We start from the raw sequence: 17,913 nt of genomic DNA, 5'->3' as shown, positions 1-17,913 counted from the left end.
TAGATTAATTCCAACAACCTGTTTATTTGACTCCGAATTACTTACTATTTCTGTTGTGTAGTCCAATATGGCTGTTTCTGTACTGTGCCCTGGTCGAAAACCATGTTGTTGTTGTTTTCTTCAGTCCTGAGACTGGTTTGATGCAGCTCTCCATGCTACTCTATCCTGTGCAAGCTTCTTCATCTTGCAGTACCTATTGCAGCCTACATCCTTCTAAATCTGCTTAGTGTATTCATCTCTTGGTCTCCCTCTACGATTTTTACCCTCCACGCTGCCCTCCAGTACTAAATTGGTGATGCTTTGATGCCTCAGAACATGTCCTACCAACCGATCCCTTCTTCTAGTCAAGTTGTGCCACAAACTCCTCTTCTCCCCAATTCTATTCAATACCTCCTCATTAGTTATGTGATCTACCCATCTAATCTTCGGCATTCTTCTGTAGCACCAGATTTTGAAAACTTCTATTCTCTTCTTGTCTAAACTATTTATTGTCCATGTTTCACTTCCATACATGGCTACACTCCATACAAATACTTACAGAAACCACTTCCTGACACTTAAATCTATACTCGATGTTAACAAATTACTCTTCTTCAGAAAGGCTTTCCTTGCCATTGCCAGTCTACATTTTATATCCTCTCTACTTCGACCATCATCAGTTATTTTGCTCCCCAAATAGCAAAACTCCTTTACTACTTTAAGTGTCTCATTTCCTAATCCAATTCCCTCAGCATCACCCGATTTAATTTAACTACATTCCATTATCCTCGTTTTGCTTTTGTTGATGTTCATCTTATACTCTCCTTTCAAGACACTGTCCATTCCATTCAGCTGCTCTTCCAAGTCCTTTGCTGTCTCTGACAGAATTACAATGTCATTGGCGAACCTCAAAGTTTTTATTTCTTCTCCGTGGATTTTAATGCCTACTCTGAACTTTTCTTTTGTTTCCTGCACTGCTTGCTCAATATAAAGATTGAATAACATCGAGCAGAGGCTACAACCCTGTCTCACTCCCTTCCCAACCACTGCTTCCCTATCATGCACCTCGACTCTTATAACTGCCATCTGATTTCTGTGCAGATTGTAAATAGCCTTTCACGCCCTGTATTTTACCCCTGCCACCTTTAGAATTTGAAAGAGAGTATTCCAATCAACATTGTCAAAAGGTTTCTCTAAGTCCACAAATGCTAGAAACATAGGTTTGCCTTTCCTTAATCTTTCTTCTAAGATAAGGCGTAAGGTCAGTACTGCCTCACATGTTCCAACATTTCTACGGAATCCAAACTGATCTGCCGGGAGGTCGGCTTCTACCAGTTTATCCACTCATCTGTAAAGAATTTGCGTTAGTATTTTGCAGCTGTTACTTATTAAACTTATAGTTTGCTAATTTACACACCTGTCAACACCTGCTTTCTTTGGGATTGGAATTATTATATTCTTCTTTAAGTCTGAGGGTATTTCGCCTGTCTCATACATCTTGCTCACCAGATGGTAGAGTTTTGTCGTGACTGGATCTCCCAAGGCAGTCAGTAGTTCTAATGGGATGTTGTCTACTCCCAGGGCCTTGTTTTGCCTTTGGTCTTTCAGTGCTCTGTCAAACTCTTCATGCAGTATCGTATCTCCCATTTCATCTTCATCTACATCCTCTTCCATTTCCATAATATTGCCCTCGAGTACATCGCTCTTGTATAGACCCTCTACATACTCCTTCAACCTCTCTGCTTTCCCTTCTTTGCTTAGAACTGGGTTTCCATCTGAGCTCTTGATATTCATACAAGTGGTTCTCTTTTCTCCAAATGTCTCTTTAATTTTCCTGTAGGTTGTATCTATCTTACCCCTAGTGAGATCAGCCTCTACATCCTTACATTTGTCCTCTAGCCATGTCTGCTTAGCCATTTTGCACTTCCTGTCGATCTCATTTCTGAGACGTTTGTATTCCTTTTTGCCTGTTTCATTTACTGAATTTTTGTATTTTCTCCTTTCATCAATTAAATTCAATATTTCTTCTGTTACCCAAGGATTTCTACTAGCCCTCATCTTTTTACCTACTTGATCCTCTGCTGCCTTCACTACTTCATCCCTCAAAGCTACCCATTCTTCTTCTACTGTATTTCTTTCCCCCATTCCTGTCAATTGTTCCTTTGTGCTCTCCCTGAAACACTCTACAACCTCTGGTTCTTTCAGTTTATCCAGGTCCCATCTTCTTTATATTCCCACCTTTTTGCAGTTTCTTCAGTTTTAATCTACAGTTCATAACCAATAGATTGTGGTCAGAGTCCACATCTGCCCCTGGAAATGTCTTACAATTTAAAACCTGGTTCCTAAATCTCTGTTTACCATTATATAACACTGGTCAACACTCATTTTCTTGCCAAGGATATTTGAGTGGCTTTAGGATGGGTTAGTGGTGCTGAGAACGAATATAGCAACCATTTATGCAGTTTGGCTCTAGTTTTTGAGATAATGCATGATTTATTCAAAAAATTAGAAAAAATTGCTAATACTGAACTCGAGCGCTACAAACTACAATGAAAAAAGAAAATAATCTTTATAAATAGCTTCTATGAAAACCTGATAGGCATTTGTCCACGTATAAAACATAATTGGAAAGTTTCTCTATAAGTATATCATTTTCCGTCCATGACGAACCGCTTCCTGCACGCTTTCCTTTTATAGGTCTCTTCAGAACAGTCACGTTGCAGATTCCAGCAATAATCTGCCATCATATGCCTGTCCCATCTTCCTTTATATCTTTCCTCTATTCCTTTCATATCTTGATGGAACCGCTCTCCTTGTTCCTCACTGAAATCACCTAGATTACGAGGAAATCGATCCAAGTGGCTGTGAAGGAAGTGCAATTTTATGCTCATGTTAGCTCCTAAGTTTTGAAAGTTAGTGAGCATGTTTTTGACCAGTTCCTCATAATTGGGAGCTTTATGATTGCCCAAAAAACATTTTACAACAGCGAAAAAACTGTTCCAGGCCGATGCTTCAGTGACAGTCATGACACTTGTAAAATTGGTATCGTTGATGAGCCTGCGAATTTGAGGACCATCAAATATTCCTGCCTTAAGTTTTTCACTACTGAGTCCAGGGAACGTATTGCAGATGTATGTGAAGCAATTACCATTTCTGTCTAAAGCTTTGGTGAATTGCTTCATTAGTCCTAACTTAATATGTAATGGTGGAAGAACAATCTTGTCCCTACTAACCAGAGGTTCATTAATGATGTTTGCTTCACCAACAGCCATATGTTCCCTTGGAGGCCATGTTTTCTGCTTCCAATGTTCGTGCTTTGCCCTACTATCCCACATGCAGATAAAACATGGGTGCTTTGTGTATCCACTTTGTTGTCCAAGCAAGAAGTTCACCATTTTCAAATCAACACAAATCAACCACTGGTGCTGTATATACTGAATTTTCTGCAGAACCATCTTGATGTTAGCATATGCTTCACAAAGTTTTGTTGAGTGGGCAATTGGAATAGATGCGTAACGATTGCCATTGTGTAGGAGAACACATTTTAAACTTCTAGTGGAACTGTCTATGAAGAGACGCCAGTCCTCTGGTCTATATTCCGGCAGCCCCAATTCAAGTAAAAGTCCAGGTATATTGCTGCAATACACTATAACCTCTTCTTGGTTGAAGTATGGAAGAAGGTTTTCTTCTCTCGTCCGGTAAGCTGTTATTTTAACACTTGGATGAAGACAGTTCTTTTCCTTAAGCCTGGATGCTAAGAGTTCTGATACTTGCTTTGAAAGATTGAGTTCTCGTATCAAGTCACTGAGCTCCTTCTGGTCGAACTGCTGGGGTTGTGTCTCACGTCCTTCGTATTCCGAACCACTACTTGTACATTCCTCGCCGTGCACATCGTCATCTGATGATGTTAGCGTGGGTAAAGTTATGAAGGTTGGTACAGGAACATCGTTGCTGTGCACCACCGGTCTTCTTGCTGACTCCAAATCGGGATATTCCCACTTTCGTTTTTTGAACCTATTAAAACCTTTCACATTAACAATACAAAAATAGCAATCATCTGTATGGTTCTTCTGCTCTCACCATACCATAGGCACTCCGAAGTTTAAGCTTTTCCTTTTTCGTTTTGTCCACTGCCGTAAGCACTCCACACAGCATTTACAAACTTTATGGGGTGCCCACGCCTTGTCTTGATCTCCAAGTTTAATTCCGAAATATGCCAGATACGCTTCCTTCACAAAAGGAGTGATATTCTTCCTGTTCTTTTGAAGAACGTATTCACCACAAATGTAGCAGAACTCATCTGGATGGTTCACGCAAAGACGGCGTGAAGAACTCATGTTTTCCTAAAATAAAATTGCACAAATACTACATATTATGCAGAACTTTCTTGTATTTGCATGTGAATCACATCCAACAAACATCATTAATTGTTTTGTGTGAAATGAATACTCACCTCTTATTTGCTACGTCACGATGAAAAGGTTCTATCTCCTTGAAGCTGCACTGCACATGTGTGTGACTTTCGACCATCGCCATTTTTCTTGTTTACACTGAATGCTACCTATCGGCTGTTGCGGGGATTACCTCGGCCAACAAATGAATGTCGAGTACCGCTGAATTCAAATCTGCACAACCCTCAATATCTTCAACACATGCACCGCACAACAGGACTGAACACATGCTGACAGTGTGATGTTTGCATGATGTAATTCTCAACCACACAGATGCACTCCCTGAGCACAATTGTTTAATAAAGATAGTACAATATCACTAATTAAAAAACAGGTAGCAAATACATTACACCATATATGGACCCTGCAGTCAATATTATCCACATGAAACTCTCATTTCCACAAATAACCTATATCTCAAAAACCAGAGCCAATTTGGAAAAAGTACAAATATACTCGGAATGAGTATCATAACAATATCCCATTTTCGTTCAAACTTCCCTGGCAACGAAAAAAAAAAATTTATTTTGTAGAGCTGTGTAATCTATCTGAAACCTGTCAGTATCTCCAGGCTTCTTCCATGTATATAACCATCTTTTATGATTCTTGAATCAAGTGTTAGCTATGATTAAGTTTTGCTCTGTGCAAAATTCTACCAGGCGGCTTCGTCTTTCATTCCTTACCCCCAATCCATAGTCACCTACTATGCTTCCTTCTCTCCCTTTTCCTACTACCGAATTCAGTCACCCATGACTATTAAATTTTTGTCTCCCTTCACTATCTGAATAATTTCTTTTATTTCATCATACATTTCATCAATTTCTTCATCATCTACAGAGCTAGTTGGCATATAAACTTGTACTACTGTAGTAGGTGTGGGCTCCGTGTCTATCTTGGCCACAATAATGTGTTCACTATGCTGTTTGTAGTAGTTTACCCGCACTCCTATTTTTTTTATTCATTATTAAGCCAACTCCTGCATTACCCCTATTTGATTTTGTATTTATAACCCTGTATTCACCTGACCAAAAGTCTTGTTCCTCCCGCCCCCGAACTTCACTAATTCCCACTATATCTAACTTTAACCTATCCATTTCTCTTTTTAAATTTTCTAACCTACCTGCCCAATTAAGGGATCTGACATTCTACGCTCCGATCTGTAGAACACCAGTTTTCTTTCTCCTGATAATGACGTCCTCTTAAGTAGTCCCCGCCCAGAGATCCGAATGGGGGACTATTTTACGTCCGGAATATTTTACCCAAGAGGACATTATCATCATTTAACCATACAGTAAAGCTGCATGCCCTCAGGAAAAATTATGGCTGTAGTTTCCCCTTGCTTTCAACCGTTCGCAGTACCAGCACAGCAAGGCCATTTTGGTTAGTGTTACAACGCCAGATCAGTCAATCAACCAGACTGTTGCCCCTGCAACTACTGAAAAGGCTGCTGCCCCACTTCAGGAACCACATGTTTGTCTGGCCTCTCAACAGATACCCCTCCATTGTGGTTGCACCTACGGTACGGCTATCTGTATCGTTGAGGCACGCAAGCCTCCCCCCCAACGGCAAGGTCCATGGTTCATGGGGGGGAATTAAACATTATGTTTTGCAAACTGTTTGCTTTATTATCAACTTAAAAAATTCTTTCTGTTGTCAATGCACTTTTTAGTTGAGCATCATTATAACTCTAATAATTTGTCCACGGCAGGTACTGGCAATTTAGCAACAAACCTCTTTGCTCTGGCCACCTTTGCTTTTACTGCACTCACCTATTTCATTCCAGTATTCCTTACACTAACTTGCACTAACTGTTTTTCATGTTTTTTAATGCTTTCGTTGTTTCCTACAAAAGTTTCACTGTTTTCTTTAACCAGATCAATACTGTCAGTAATATTATTATTATCATTGCATAAATTACTCGGAAATACAGTTAAGTTCTTGTTTATTCCCATATTTCTTACACAATTAATAAATTTCATACTCTCTTTCCTCCACCACTCAGGATAAACTCTTTTACATGAACCTGCCAATTTTTTCACATTTCCTCATCAAATTGTCCATCCCCAACATCTATCCAAGCTATGCAAAGAAAAATATTATTCAACAGTTCACTGACAGCTTTGTTCTGAATACTTTCAGTAACCAAATTACAGGCCTCATTTGACTTCGTATTCAAGGCATTCAATTTTTATTATTTCCATTAACTTGATTAAATTTTCTCTTCTTCTACATCAAAACCATTATTTACATTATAAGTATTACCATTAACCATATTTTCACTCTTGGTTTCAACATTATCCAATACTTTGTAGGAAAAGACAGATTGCTACTTATCGTGAAGAAGACATGTCAAGTTGCAGACAGGCACAATTATGAAGGTGATTTGAAAAGTTCTTGGAACGGAATAGAAAAAAATTACTTCCATCACTGAAACTTTTTTATTTTTCAATGTAGTCTCCTTGTAGATTAATGCACTTGGTCCAACAATGCTCATGTGCCTTGATCCCGTCTTGAAAATGAATTTCCTCCAGGCCTGCAAAATAGTTATCAACTCTGGCTACCAATTCTTCGTTTGAAGTTAATCTTCATCCACAAAGAAAAATTTTCAGTTTGGGGAAGAGATGGAAGTCTGACCAAGCCACATCAGGTTAATAAGGCAGGTGCGGCAACAATTCATGTAATTTTGCCATGGCAATGGCACATGTGTGCGGGCACACATTGTCTTGATGGAAGATGACTTTCTTCCTTGCTAAACCTGGCCTTTTTTCATGTATCTTTTGTTGCAATTTGTCCAGGAGGTTAGCATAGTATTATGCAGTAATTGTTTGCCCAGTGGGGAGGTAATCTACAAACAGAATCCCCTTCGCATCCCAGAAATCTTATGCCAGGACCTTCCTGCCGAATGAATTATTGTAGCCTTCTTTGGTGATAGAGCATCCGCATGTTTCCACTGCTTTGACTGTTGTTTTGTCTCTGGGGTACAGTAGTGCACCCAAGTTTCATCTGTGGACACAAACCAGTGCAAGAAATCTTGTTTGTTTCACCTAAAACGGGCCAAACACTGTTCCGATATGCCCATTCTCATGCATTTTAGATCCAGAATCAAGAGTTGCGTCACCTATCTTGCAGATAATTTTTTCATTTCTAATTCTTCAATTAAATGTGATATACCCTTTCGGATGACATCTGGCAACCATGAGCAATTTCACGGACTTTCAATCGGTGATCCTTCATGACCATTTTGTGCACTTTTGCAATGATTTCTGGAGTAGTGACACATTTTGGCTGACCATTGTGCAGATCATCATCTAAGCTTTGTTGATCAAATTTAAATTCATTTGTCCACTTGGTAACAGTTGAATATGAAGGAGCAGAGTCCCCCAGTGTATTCTGGAAATCAGCATGAATGTCCTTTGTTTTCATACCTTTCTTCACAAAGTACTTAATTACTGCTCGAATTTCGATTTTTTTTCCATCTTTGCAAATCACTACACTGGAACAACAACAGAGCCGCGTCACAGATACAGCTATCTTCCAAGAGCATTGACATGGGAAGTGTTTACAGGAAACAGTCCAATGAATATCAAGTGAACAACTTGGTGCAATAGTGCTGACCTCTCCTGGTGATTCTGAAAACTTTTCAAACCACATTCATAAATGACTCTCACATAAAGCTTTTAAGCTTTGCCACACCCTTCATCAGTAAAACACACACACACACACAAACACACACACACACACACACACACACACACACACACACACACACACACACATACACAAGCTAGCAAACCTCATGTACACATCACTGCCAACAGCAGCATCTTAGGCCAGAATGCCACATCACGTGGGATGCAAACAGTAATTTGGAGGGGGCAGAGAAGGGGAAGGGATAGTAGTATATGGGTGGAGAAAGAGACAAATGGTGTCTGGTGGAATGTGCAGGGACCTGACTGCCAACAGGAGCAGCATCAGAAGGTTGTGAGGTGAGGCAGGGAGGTGGGAGAAAAAAGGACCCAAAACGGCAGCGAGTGGGGAGAGACACACAGGTGCATTGGCTGTACACATTGTTCATAAATTCGTCAGTTGAATAGTAGCACCTGTGTATTCACCTCACATGTCAGAGAAAAATGAGCTTTGTCTGTCCATAGGCTGTTCAACTTCAATCCTTGGGAGAAAGTGGAGAGGGAAGTCAACACGTCGTTATTTGTCCTGTGGTATGAGCTGCTGTACAACATGGATCTTGTATAGATACTATTTGAGAATGGATTGAAGCAACTTTGGTACAGTGGACAATGGGATGTTCAACTGCTGTGATGCAGCACGTGCACTGTCTGACCATCAGGAATTATTTGCAGTGTTGTCTACCATAGCGGCAACGATTTCATCAACCACCTGTGGGGTAACCAGTAGCCGGAGTGACGCCCAGTTCATCTGAACTTCTTCATCATGTTCTGCACAGCAAGTGGAGAAAGAGGGCCCTCCCATAACCCTTTTAGCTGGTGATATCCTCGAAGCGCAGCTGCAGCATTACTGGTGTTTTGATAATAGAGCTTCACCCATAATGCCCTGCTCCTTTTGTCCAAGTATCAAAAGTGCACTGCGACTGGTCAGGTGTGTGAGACCATGAATCATGATGGCCATAGTTGGAACTGGATGGTGGTGCTGTGACACATGGATATCATGCACCCCATACTCTGGACATTAATGCTACCACATTTGGTACGAGTACAGTATGGTAACTAGTTTCCATGTTATAATGAGTTAAATAGGGAAAGTTTAATTATAACCACCCAGTATTTGAAGCTCGTCTTGAATACTTTACTTTTCAAGAATTTTAAATAAAGCAATCAGAAGTGAGACTGGGTGGTAGTTGGTAGCATCAGACCTATGACCTTTTTTATGCAATGGTTTAACAAAAGCACATTTTGGTCCATCTGAAAAGATGCACTGTTTCAAACAGCTACTATGTATGTGGCTGAGAATCCTTCTTATCCATTGGGAAAAAGCTTTTAGTACTCTGTTGGAAATGCCATCAATTCCATGCGACGTTTTATTTTTGAGTGAATTTATTATTTTCCTAATTTCAGTAGGAGAGGTGCGTTGAGTTTCAGTATTATCAAGTTGCTTAGGTATTGCCCCTTCTATGCACAGCATTGTATTTTCTAATGATTAACTGGATCCTGCTTTCTCTAGAACACTCAAAAAATGATTATTAAAAATATTTTCTACTTCTGACTTTTTGGTATCAAACTTTTCATTGAGTTTGTTATAAACACAGTCTTCCTGTGCTCTCAGTTGCCCTGTTTCCTTTTGAACAATATTCGAAATTGTTTTAATTTTATTATCAGAGATGCCAATCTCAGACTAATTGCACATACTCCTGGGCTTTTTAATAACTTTTCTTAACACAGAGCAGTAATTTTCACAATGGTTGATGTTTCTGGATCATTAGTCCTTGTAGCTATAAGATACATTTCCCTTTTTAGATTACAAGATATTTTTAACCCTTTACTAAGCCATGGGTTTTTAGAGAGTGCCTTATAATTATGTTTCACCGTTTTCAAATATACTCATAAAGGTATAATGAAACAGGTTAAATTTTAATTTAGCATCTAGTTCCCTGTACACCCCCACACAGTCTAATTGTTGCAAGCTTTTCCTAAAATTTGCAATTGTTAAATTGTTAACTAAGTGTACTATTTTGGAGGACTGTTTTGCATTAGTGTATGGAGCTATGTCATATATTGTAACTAGCCGTACATCACGATGAGACAGACCATTCTTAACAGAAAAAGTTTTTGTTTGATTGAAATTGTCTTGGTTTATAAAAACATCATCTGTCAGTGTGCTGCTTTTCTGTACCACCTGAGCAGGAAAATCAGTAACTGACATCAAATTGAGAGAACCAAGTAATATTTCAAGGTCAAGATTTCTATTGGACTCTTTCAGAAAATCTACTCTGTAATCCCCACAAACAATAATTTGCTTCCCTCTGTCTGAGAGACCGAAAAACAAAGAATCTAAGTTTTTCAAAAATAGTTGAAATATTCCCAATGAGGAGCTATACACAGCTACAATTATAAAAGTGAGGACACATGACACATGAACTGATGCACTGTTCTGGTGTGACATCCAAGTCTGCTTTTGCACAATACGGGCCTCTTCCTGAATCCCTCAAAGATGCTAAAATTACCTGATAGATCTCCTTGTTAACCATGCAACAGGCAGTTCAAATTCCTGATGGAAAATGCCTTGTCAGTCAAAAAAACACAGCCATCATCTCCTTGATTTCTGACTGACTCGTGCACGATGTTTTTGATGAGTCAATCCTTTGCACACCCACTGCAACAGATGCACCATTATTTCAACATCACAGCTATAAACCCACATCTCATCTCCTGTTATGATGTTATTAGGGAAGTTTTCACTGCCATTTACACTAGCAAGCAGTTATTGACTGATTTCAGCATAATCTCAAACTTCTACAATACTTTTCCTCACTGGCTTACGGAATGATGAAAGTAAAGATTTTATTGGTCACTATGTTTTCACTATTCATGGAGTAAAACTTCAGCATCAAACATGATATTTTAATTTATTATTTCTTTACTATTAACTCTATTTGCAAAACACTTTGCAGACAGTACCTACATACATCATTGAATGTGCCTGCAAAATTATATCATTGTATAACATATAGGTCATAAACATTGAGCACTTGCTTTTGCTTAAAATGTTGCAAAAATTACCCAGATTACATTCATCCAGTGTTTCACAAGGAAGTTCGATTCTTTAAAAAATTGGGGGTTTACCGATTGTTACTAATCTGACAAACAGCAGGTGTACATGTTTATTTCAAAGGTTATGGCTTGGTGACTAATGGCCACAAAGAAATGAGACTAATGACAATTTGTTGTCTAAAACTGCCACTAGGTGTGCTCAGTAGCAGCAGTGGGTTCAGTTGTTCACACATTATTCCAGAAGTTCAGTCTTTTTTCAAATACCTAATCTAAAAGTAACTATGACTAGTCATTTAGAAAATATTTCTTTTTTTGTGAGCTGGTTTTTTTAACTTTTTCAGGCTTATTTCCAGATGAGGAATGCACATGTATATATATATATTCATACTTGTAACATGATGCTGGACATTGGAAGATGCTTCACAATGAAACAGTAAAAACATGAACAGATTGGGTGAGGCAGCAATCTGTGGCTGTTTGCTGATGATGCTGTGGTGTACTGGAAGATATCATCTTTGAGTGACTGTTGGAGGATACAAGATTACTTAGACAAAATTTATAGTTGATTTGATAAATTGCAGCTTGCTCTGAATGTAGAAAAATATAAGTTAATGCAGATGAGTAGGAAAAACAATCCTGTAATGACTGAATACAAACATTGGTGATGTGCTACTTGACACAGCCACATCAATTAAATATCTATAGTGGCCAGCACAAAAATAGGGCTTCAAAGTCATCTCACCATCTTAGAGCATTGCCAGTTTTTTTTATAGCTATAACTTCAAATGTTCATAAAAATTTAAAAAAAATATTGGGCAACTCTATTTTTACTCTAGAACTGATGGAGTACTTTTCAAAAGAAAATTCTCACTAGCTGCTAAGGGGAAAAAAAAAGCCTAACGTTAAAAGGAATTTTGGAGGAAAATAATATTTTACTTCAACCTATGGTAGTAGCAGAATCACCAATGTAATTGGACTAAGAAAAAATGAACATCCTCAAAGATTACAGATCCATATGCTACACCTTTTATTTCAGAAACATAAAAGTATTCTGAGATAAAAAAATAAAATATTGTAAGAGGTGTGAAACTGCTGACTACATAGTGAAAAATGTTGTCGCTGATTAATTTTTGTTCTGTAGGACTTCAAAGGAACTTTCCATGAGAAAATTTTTAAGAAAGCTGCAAAATTATTTTTGGTAAAATTTCAGACATCATTATTGTATCATATCATGTAGAGAGGCAAATTACTTCTGCAATATTCCTTGCGCAGCAGCATGAGAGTCACTGTAGGCTGTCGCCAAGAGTTTTGTTTGGACAGCTTGCTTTAATATGACCAAGAATATTCCCTACTTTCCAAAAACATTTTACTGGCTGCTAATGCATATCCTTTGTCATTGCATCCATCACTCAAAATGACAATATACACTATGCAGCAGTAATTGTAGTTATTTTGAGGCCAATATTTTCACTGAAGTCAAGCAAAATATTTGTTTGAAAGGTTTTGTGAGACCTAAGTTTTATCTAAATTTGCTGTAAGCCTGTTATTCTCAGTATGCAATATGTGCTTGGTACACAAAAACCTTGTTCTTTTTATTTATTTTATTTATTTATTTTATTTATTATCATCCCAGTGATCACATTTGTGATATAGGATTTGTCAGGGTACATTTTAACAGCTATATAATATCTTTACAAAATTTGTATCTGTGCTGAATTCATATTAATCTATCTTATGTTTAATACAATATAGAACTAATAAGTGTTTTTATAACATAATTTATTATGCACTGATGTAATTTCATTTGTCACATTAACTGAAACATATATTTTATACAGTTGCGCAGAGATATTCACTCATGCTGTAATAGCATTTGTCAAGCATGTGGTTCTTTAGAACAGTTTTAAATTTATCCTTATTTTCCAGCACTTTGATATGTTTTGGTAGTGCACTAAAAAGTTTGATGCCTTGATTACATACATGTTTCTGGCTTCGGGTCCTTGTTACAGCTTGTATGTGGAGATCTTTACATTGCTGTGTATCGTAATTATGGAAGTCTGTGTTGGTTTTCATTTTGTCCTGATTTCTTTTGATCACCAACAGACATTTCAGAATGTATAATGATGGAATTGTTAAAATTTTCAATGCTTTAAAAAGGGGCCTACAATGTGTTTGAGGTGGGCTGTGGGTTATTATCCGAATAGCACGTTTTTGCAATTTGAAAATCTCATTTAGATGACAATTTGTTTTTCCCCAGAATACTATCCCATAGGATGCAATGGACTGAAAATAGCCAAAATATACTAATCTGGTACAGTCATTACTACAAACTCTTGAAATTATTCTAAGCACAAAACATGCTGAATTTAGTTTTAGTGCTAAGTTCACCACATGGTCCTTCCAATTAATCTTCTCATCAATGTGCATACCCAGGAATTTTGCACACTGTACTCTTTCAAGTTATTTGCCCTCCATTGTGGGATTTAGGTCGTCCTGTTCACTTATTTTTCCATATTGCACATAATTAGTTTTTTTTGCATTCAGTGTTAGCTTGTTAGCACTAAACCATTTTTGTATGTCTTGTAGGACATAGTACACAGTACTGTGCAATGACTGCTTCATATCACTAACTATTAAACTAGTATCATCAGCAAATTACATGATTCTAGCTTTTCTCTCTGACACCTGAATATCGTTAATGTAAATGAGGAACAGCAAGGGGCCTAATACACTTCCTTGGGGTACTCCTACTGTGACCTCCCTTGGATCTGATCTTAGTTTAATTTTTTGATTAATATTTGGTGCTGTAATTTCAACCACCTGCATCCTCTTTTCCAGATAAGACTCAAACCACTTTTTTACCGGTCCTCTGATACCTATAGCTTCAAGCTTTTTCAAAAGTGTGCTGTGGTCAACAGTGTCAAAGGCTTTTGACAAATCTAGATTTATCCCAACTACACTATTTCCCTCTTCCAATTTAGTGATTATATCTTTTGTATATTCTAGTACAGCTGTTTCGGTACTTCTCCCAGCTTGAAATCCATGCTGATTACTGTTTATCGGATTGTGCATATTAAGATAATGTGTGACTCTATACTTCATTAGTATTTCTAAAACTTTAGAGAAAGTTGGGAGGAGTGAGACAGGTCTGTAGTTTTCTATTTTAACTTTATCACCCTTTTTCAACAGGGGAATGACTTTAGAAAGTTTCAGTTTTTGTGGAAACATGCCCTCAGCCATTGACAGGTTTGCTATGTGCGCCAATGGTTTTGCTATCTGATTAGCTGTTTTCTTTACTAATATTATTGGCACCTCATCTACTCCAGCCGACATCTTGGACTTCAGACTTTTAATCACTTTTAAAACTTCCTTTTCGTTTGTTGGAACTGCCATCATACTGCTGGCTGCCTTGGGTGCTTCCATCTTAATCTACTCCCCAAGATTCCTTCTTAATGTCTGGGGTACCTTTAAAAAGTAATTATTTATATAATTAGGCATGACATATTTATCTACCATTTTATTCTCCTCATCTTTTAGAATAATTTCCTTGTCTTTGGTAGGTACCCCGGTTTCTTTTCTCACAATTTCCCATGCTATTTTAGTTTTATTTCTGAACTGTTTTATTTCCATATTATTACTTAATAACTTTGCATTTGCAATTACTCTGCGGTATATTTTCCTATACCTCTTTACATATTCTATAAAATCAATATTTGTACACTCCCTCAACTCTGAATTCAGTTTTTTCATGTTTTCACATGATTTCTTAATTCCAAGAGTCACCCAAGAACTTGACTTTATGTATCCAGTAGACTTGACTCTGGTCAGTTTCTTTGGAAAACACATCTCAAAGTTCATCATATAAATCGATGCAAATACACTATATGCCTCATCTGTACTTGACTGTTTCATAACATCTAACCAATTTTCATTTTCTAAGATACTTATGAACTGATGACAGCTGTCCACAGAGAAGTTTCTTTTGTAAATATTATTTACATCTTTATCTTTCTTTGACCGTAAAGGGATTTCAATGGTGAGAGCATTGTGGTCAGACAATCCTAAATCTATGTTTGTTACATCTACGTCAGTTTCTGACATATTTGAGAAAATGTTATCTATGACTTACTACTCTTACTACTGCAATGTCTCTGTCTTGTGTTACAAATTTCGTCCATCATTACAGTTTCTGAATTAAAAACCAAGTGGGCAGAGGAGATAGTGCATAGAAGTGACTGGCCAGAATAATCAGTTTTATCGTGGAAATTATGCTGCATTTCTCTATCCATTGGATACTATCCTCTGTCATACTAAAGTAATACAATTCTACATTCTAGCTTTTTGTAAAAGTCATCAAATATCATTGACTTCTATGCTCTTCTTGGAGAATCAGAATAGGTGCTGGGAATGTTCTGATGTTACTGCACTGTTTACATATACACTCGATACAGAAGCACCACAATGTTTTGTCATTTTATGAACTGCATTACCCTTACAATGAAACAGCCAATAAATCCTTCTATGAAAAAAATGAGTTATATTTCGAGTGTAGAAGTAAACCGAATGCAGTAAGATTATATCAGAATGTAAAGACATTCAATATAGGTTTTTAGGAAACACTGTTATTAATTAATGCAAAATTGACTGTCTTATTTTAATTGACAGTTACTGTTGAGTAAACTAATTGCTACCACTTGTGATAAATTTATCAGACATTTACTGTAAGGGATAAACAGTCGCAGTATGTCCTCTGTAACTAAATGAACAGACAAACATTTAAATCAAGTCAGCTTCTTACATAGGGTCTTCTGGTTCCGTGTCTTCAGATTCACTGTTGCTTGTTTCAGCCAAGTGTATCATCACAGATTCCACTACGGTGTCTCTCAAATCCTGGTTCAAGAAACCAGTTTCATGAAATGCTTCTGCGTGTTTTACACACCTCTCCCAGTCCTGCTGAGTAACATGTTAGCTTCTTGACATCAGCAAGTTTGAAAGTAGTATTTCTTTTCTCTACTTCTAACTTTACTTGGGCCCATATCAATTCAATGGGATTATACTGGCAGTGATACGGTATTAGACATACCACTTGGTGTCCCATTTCATTTGATAGTTGATGTAATTCATAAGTCTTTATGGCACCTATGATTTCTTCCTAAGACAGGAGTTCAGCCTTCATTTCATCAACTGAAAATGAAACATTCTTTCTCTTTAACCACTCCATAATATCTGCCTCATGCCAATTTGAATGTGGCAGCTTTTCTATCTGAATGGAGTGGTAGCTGGCATTATCCATCATGATAATTGACCCTTCTTCCAGCGCAGGCAACAGTCAAATAAACCAATTCTTAAAAACTTCTCCATTCATTTCTGAATGGTAATCTGATTGGCAAGAACTTTTCCCATCATGAAAACTAAGTTTGGCCTGGTATGAAGCCTATGGTTAATGAATCAGTGTGGGCAATAATTAATCGGCCACCTCTACCAGTAGGCACTTTCAAACCGCCATTTCCTTTGGAGTTGTGCCATATATACTTATTGGTGTGGTTCTGTGAAACTCAAGTTTCATCGAAATACAATACAGGCTTCATGTCTTTAGCACACAAGAAGTGCATTGTACACAAAAACTTAGCTCTTGCTGCTGCAAGTCTTGGTGTTCCATTAAGAATTTCCGTCCATCATTACACTTCTTGAATTTGGAACCAAGGGAGCAGAGAAGATGAAGACCAGAGGCCTCTGAGCCCAAGTAATTAATTTTTTCATGAGGTCAGCCTGTATGTTTTTAGCCGTTGGATCCTCTCCTCTGTCATAATATCCAAGTACAGTTCTACCCATGAGCTCTTTGTTAAAATAAACAAAGGTAATCGATTTCTTTTCTTGGAGAATGAAAACACTCATTCATGTCTGGAGATTCTGCCAATGACACAGATTTGATATAGCATGGTGACACTGAGCTTTCTGCTTCTCTGACTTACTGCACAGCTAATGGTACCTACATGGCAACAAAGCTGAGAGGCGGTCAGATCACAGCCCACAGCCCCTGCTCGCAACAGGCAGTGGCCGTGACCTTGAGAACTCTTCTTTTGTGCCAGTCACTCTAGGCATAACCTTGCAAAGTTATTTGAAATGAAACAAACGCATATATGCAGTAATAGGGAAAGAAAATGGTTGACTTTGGTTTATGGGGAGAATTTTAGGAAAGTAGGGCTCATCTATAAAAGAGACCACATACAGAACATTAGTGTGACCCATTCTTGAGTAGTGCTTGAGTATTTGGGATTCCCACTGGAATGGATTAAAGAAAGAAATCAAGGTTACCAGATTTGTCACTAGTAGGTTCTATCAATGTGTCAGTGCTGCAGAGATGATTTGTGAATTCAATTGGGAATACTTGGAGGGAAGACAATGTTCTTTTCCCAAAACACTATTGAGAAAATTTCGAGAACCTGCACTTGAAGCTGACTGCAGAATGATCCTACTGTCGCCAACATACATTGTACATAAGCACCATGTAGATAAGATAAGAGAAAGTAGGGGTCATACAGAGGCATATAGAGTGTTATTTTTCCCTTGTTCTCTCTGTGTGTGGAATAAGAGAGCAAATGACTAGTAATGGTACAAAGTATGCTCTGCTGTGTGCCATACTGTGGCTTTTGGGATGTGTATGTAAATGTAGAAGTAAATGTAAATTTCTGCATGTTACACCTGAAGATGAGCCTGGGAATGTTAAACAACTAGTTAAT

The 17,913-nt window shown here is 37.8% G+C and overlaps 1 protein-coding gene across 2 annotated transcripts in view; it reads left to right on the top strand.

The window, feature by feature from the left end:
- The window catches only part of LOC124545004 (fatty acyl-CoA reductase 1-like), a 178,298-nt gene that overhangs the window by 82,967 nt on the left and 77,418 nt on the right, over nt 1-17,913 (top strand). The gene's annotated exons all lie outside the window — the stretch shown is intronic.

This window comes from Schistocerca americana, chromosome 8, assembly GCF_021461395.2.
Source record: "Schistocerca americana isolate TAMUIC-IGC-003095 chromosome 8, iqSchAmer2.1, whole genome shotgun sequence".
NCBI classification, from domain to species: domain Eukaryota; kingdom Metazoa; phylum Arthropoda; class Insecta; order Orthoptera; family Acrididae; genus Schistocerca; species Schistocerca americana.
This window is presented reverse-complemented; position numbering and strand designations above follow the sequence as displayed.